A 5,689-nucleotide genomic window follows, 5' to 3' on the forward strand; every position below is an offset into this window, starting at 1 on the left:
AACTCAGATTGTGCTTGTGTGTACAAGGCACTGTGCATCTGTGGCCATCCATACATCTAGATGCCTATGACAGAATAGTAGCAAGTTCTGACAGGTCAGAACAGGGTTCATAGCACTGGGAGCAGGGATCCTAGACCCCCTAAGATAGGAACATTCCTGGGGGAACAAAAGACAGGACCATGTGGGTTGTTGATACTTGTCTCCCTAACCCCAGTTGTGAGGGGAGAAGAGGGTTATACAACCAGTAAATGTGTCCTGAGACATATAACACTAGAACAGGGAAGAGTAAGTGCTTATGTTTATGTTGTAGGTGCTTTGCAGAAGGACAGGAGAGAGGAAAGGAGAATGAGGCAAGGCATCATGACACACATATCATGACTCCTGCAGAGACCATAGACAGTCTACTGCCTCCCAGACCACAGAAGGACTGTGACTATCCCAGACTCATCTGATACACACATAAGGCTTTTCTGGACACACAAAAGACAGTTAACCCCAAAAAGAAAGAAAAATGCAAAGCAAAGGCTCCTACTAAACACAAAATATTTCCTTCTGAGCTGGTACTGGCTCAACAGGTCCGGCTCTTCAGGTGACAAAGTACATACAGTACACCAAGATAAGGAAAATGATTGGAGTAAGACAAGGAGAGTTACGGACAAGGGCAGATGGCCACACCTAGCCATCTTTCCCTGGGTAACACCTGAGGCCTCCTGGAGGCCCATGGGACCACTGGCCGCAGGAATCACAAGGCAAGGAAGGTGGCAGGAACAACACTGGCCCCTCATTGGTCCTGTAGCCTGCTACATAGCTCACACTGGCTCCACTCCCTGGTCCAGCTCCATGTCTTAAGATGGAAGTTCCTCATCTCAGCTCTATAGTTCTCATGGTTTATGTGCTGGTAGTCCCAGGGCTCACAGAACTCTGGGTACTATAGGAAGAACTCTCGGTAGCTGCCTTTGTGGATATACATCTCAGGGTATTACAGGGTAGTCACTGGCAGTACGGTCCCATTCCCTGAGGAATTGGCACTTGTGAGGCCCCTGCTCAGATGAAAATTCACAGTGGAAAATGAAGATGATTCTCTAGTCTATGTTACAGAGGGCCGTAGGGCTCTGTAGCAGGTGGGTCTCAATATCTAATTCCAAGGGCAATTTCACAGCTGACTTGATGTGTCCATCTTCATTTCATAGGGGTATCTGTAGTCTACAACTATGAACTTCTCCACAATGTTACTGAACTTGCCCATCAACAGTACCACCATAATTTCTGGGGTCAGATGTACTTGAGGCCTTGATGTTTTTCACCAACAGAAGGAAGGCTTTGGAGTAATCTCCATTGACTGTCTAGGATGCTCTCAGTCTCATGACACAGGGACTTTGAGCAGACGATATGGGCTTTAGGTTCTTTAGGCTGCTGCTGCTCCTCTAGGAGGATCAAACTCCTCCTCTGCTTGCTCTACACAGATGTGTCCTTGTCCTGGGGCCCATCCAGTCTCTTGAGGATGGGCCAAATTATACTATAGGGCATGGGTGGAGAGCAGAAGAACCACTGGCACTTGTTGAACATGATCTTACCTGTTTTCCTTCCAATATTTTGACCAGTAGAGCACTAATGAGGCTCTCCATACCTGAAGGAACAGTGGCATCATTCTTTAAGTCATTCTCCAGGATGCCCGATCCCATCATCATCCTCATTAGACCCTTCAGCGGGGACTTGTTCCCCTACCATCTTCTGCTCTGGAGTGAGACAAATCAGATTAGGGGCTGAGTTTGGTCTCTGGGCAAAGGCCTCCCTGCAGCTGGCCATGGCCACCGAAGCTTGGGTGGAGCTTGCCTGTGTGGGCCTCTATGGTATCTTGAAGACAAATCGATCATTTTCTTTGTCATTCTCTGAGTTGTTGGCAGCTGCATCACCCGCCTCACTCTTCTTCCAGCTGTCTGGGGTTTGGGAATTGGTTATGTTCTGTAGCATAGGGCTGTGGCCCAGCAGTCTCACCAGCAAGGACTGAAAGCATCTTATGGCAAGTTGCTCATTTCGAATGACTCTGCTGGCTACGTGGATAGTCTCTTCAAATGCTTGCTCTGCTATCTTGGGCTGGGAGATCCATGCCAAAACCTGCATCTGAAGATTCTGAGGACTGGGATGACAGGGAAGATTCAGATGTGCTCCTGGACAGGAACAGCAGCTACAGAAGTCAGGTTCCCTGCCATACACTTTGGGGTCTCACTGTCAAGGTCAGTGAGGTTGTGCATGGTCTTGGTGAGGGTGGACTGGAGAGACTGACACTGCTGCTTGCTTCAGAGATAGCGCTGGGTGCTACCATGCACACTGACCAGACTGAGGAGAGCCAAGTCAGATGCTGGCTCAGGCTGGGGCACCTCCATTGTGGTTGGGGCAACTGGGATCAGAGAGGGAGTGGGCTGGGGTTGAGAAAATGAGGGAAGGAAGGTGGGGGGAGGAAGGGGGAAGACAATCCAAGGGATGAGGGAGACAAGGATGGAGAAGGACATGGGAAGGGAGGGCAGACAGAAAGGAGGGGGAACACAGGGCCTGGTGGCTGCCCCTCAGGAAGCCTCTGGTTCCCTCCTCTTCTTCTTGTGAGGGATAGTTAGACAATGGCTAGCTCTGCCTTTCTGTCTCATCCTTGTTGTTTATCCTCAGATGCCTGTCTTTGTCATCAGGGATAACCAATCACCCAACTACTGACTCTTCTTCATGGGCTAGTTCCAATTACCTCTGTTTTACCCACAGGGTGTTCCTCACCTCCTCTTTTTTTCCGCTCCAGGTGCCCCCATTAGTAAGACTGACCAGTGGGAAGACAAGTGTTTACCCTGCCATGCAATTGGGCAGTGACAGCCTGCTTGATGACTGCTGGGAGATCCAGGGCAAGGAGAGATTGCAGACTCCAAGGGAGTAATCCTTTCTTTAGTATAAGTTATTAGGCTGGTGGACAGAAGCCCTCAGTGCAGGGACCAAGGACAATGTTTGCCATTATTAGTCTTATTGATGACTAGTTATTATGGATTCAAGTGCAAGGAAGACAGTGGATGTTTATTCTTCACACCACACACAGTATATCCAATGGTTCTAGCTTTTAGTTCCCAAGGATTGTGCCACAATACTTTCATTCTGAATTAAGATATTGGATAGGAAAGTCTCTGACCATATCCTGTACCATAGGAGAGATCCCCACTATAATTTTGCAATGATGTGGTCATGCTCACTTAGGTACATTTGGACTTTTAAAATCATGTTCTTCCTGTGTCATTGATCTTGGTTTTCCCTCTGAGTTTGATCTTTCTAGAAATCAAGCAATGAGTCAAGCAAAGTAGAGGTTTTCTGAAGAGTCATGGGGGCTTTCACAGACTGCCTACTGAGACCATGAAATTCATAAATATTATTTATGATATCATGCTTTCTCTTGGTCTATTAAAGAGATTGGATAATCTGCCCTTTATTCTACTTAAATAGCATTCACTGTCCTCTTGAGGAAGCTTTTCTTATCCATTTCTGGGATGTGGATATGAAGCAAGAGAGAATCCCTATCAGCTGGATCAAAGCAGGACGTGCCCTTAAGGTAAGAAGGTCCAAACTCCATAAGCATCTTCTTGAAGCAGTCCCATGAAGATTTGATGAGTCCCTAACATGACAGCTGCATGGAAGGGAATAAGGACCTCTGTCCACCAGGCAGCCACAGTAGTCAATCTTGTATTCTACCCCAAGCTTCCTTTTCCAGCCCTTAACAACCACTGTTGCACTTCATGTCTACAGATTTCTCTGATCTACAAATTCCATATCAATGGGATAGTGAAAGATGTGATCTTTAGTAAATATTTATCATTTAGCACAAAATGGTTTGAATTGATGTTTGATTCTGTATGTATTTCTGAATAATTCTTGTATAGATATATCACATGGTTTTCCATTCATCAATTGATGAAAATGTGGATTTTCTCTACTTTGTGTCTTGAATAGATGCTGCTGGTGTGAACAAAACTGTGCCCATTTTCGTGTGGGCATATATTTTCATTTCTCTTAGGCAAGGCATTGGGAGTGGAATCACTGGGTCATATGAACATTAGCATTTCATGGAACTACTTGGTAGTGACTACAACATTGGTATTCCCACTACCAATGTATGAGGACTCCAGTTTCTCTACAACCCTGCCAACACTTCTCATTGTCTGCCTTTTTGGTTATGTAGCTGCTATAGTGGAGAGAAAGCCATAGCTCTCTAAGGGTTGGATTTGCATTTCCAAGCTGACTGATGATTTTGATCATGTTTTCCTGTGTTGTGTGTCATCTTCATAACTGACACTGTATAGTCACACATTTTACCCTTATTTTACATTGGGTTAGTTGTCTTTTTGTTGTTGAGTTGTATAAGTTCTTTACAAAATCCAAGATACAAGTTCCTTCAATGATATAGTTTGCAAGTATTGTCTCCTTGTCTGTTTTCTTTCAATTTCTGAATGAACCATTAATGAGTGCAGTTAGCAAGAACAATTCTTCTGTCTTTTTCCTGATCGCTTGTAATTTAGTGTCATGGTTAAGAAATGATTGTTTGTATAGCTAAATATTACAAGGACTGATTTCTGTATTCTCCTCTAAGACTTTTATAGTTGAGCCTTTATACTTAAACCTGTGATCCACTGTGTGTTAATGTTTTAGAATTTAGTTAGGTCTCATTCTTTTATCCATTACTCAAGTAAATATCCATTATTCAAATGTTCAAGCACCATTTGTTGAAAGGAATATTTACCCATATTGAGCTATATTGTGTTCTGTGTCAAAATCAACCAACCCTAAATGTTGTTTTTATTCCCCTGAATTTTCTCTACCCCTCTGACCTAGATGTCTTTCTGTGCAAGAGTAGGGTGCTATATTGATTGCATTTTGTAGTAAATTTTGATACTTAAAAACCTGAGTTCATTATCATCGTTCTCTGTTACAGGACTGACCATTCTAGATTGCTCAAAATCCATCATGAATCTAAGAACTAGTGTTATTTTCTGCAGAAATAAAACAGCACACCAATGTTAGTGGCTAGTGCAGTCCTGGCCCCTTACCTTGTTCCAGTTTAGGTTACCCATCCCAGCATTGTGAGCTGCAACAAAATACACCTTCTGAAGGGGACATAAAAGTAAGTATAGCAAAGGACAGCTGAGATTTTCATGTTTTGGTTTTTACTCTGTGGATCATTTTCATAAACATGGCTATCATACAATTATAGAGTAACAAAGTATGATCCCCTATCTTTTCAGGGCTTTACTTTCTTTCATCATTTTTAATATTTGATTGACTCCAATGGGTCAAATGTGTGCTTATTTTTTACACTCATTTCACCATTTTGATACTATTTTATATTAAATCTTTTTGAAAGTTGTTTTTGGTTTTATTATTGCTGGCATATAGATGTATAATTCTTCCATATTGTGAGGTTGCATTCTACAATCTTGATCTTAGGTACTGGCGTAAATAGTAATTTTGCCAGTATTGGGGCTTGAAGTCAGTGCCAGGGCATTGTCCCTGATCTGTTTTCCTCAAGGCCAATGCTTTACCACTTGAATCAGATCTCTACTTCTAGCATTTTATTGGTTAACTGGAGATAAAATTTAAACAATGGTCCTCAGATCTCAGCCTCCAGAGCGAATGTTATAGGCATGAGTTGCCCAGCTTTGTACTTACT

General features: G+C 43.4%; 1 pseudogene; it reads right to left on the minus strand.

The window, feature by feature from the left end:
- Window positions 1–781: 781 nt before the first annotated feature.
- On the minus strand, window positions 782–4,006 carry LOC138839863 (M-phase inducer phosphatase 2 pseudogene; annotated as a pseudogene).
- Window positions 4,007–5,689: the final 1,683 nt, after the last annotated feature.

This window comes from Dipodomys merriami, unplaced genomic scaffold (genome assembly GCF_024711535.1).
Source record: "Dipodomys merriami isolate MVZ:Mamm:240054 unplaced genomic scaffold, mDipMer1.0.p SCAF_3, whole genome shotgun sequence".
Lineage (NCBI taxonomy): Eukaryota > Metazoa > Chordata > Mammalia > Rodentia > Heteromyidae > Dipodomys > Dipodomys merriami.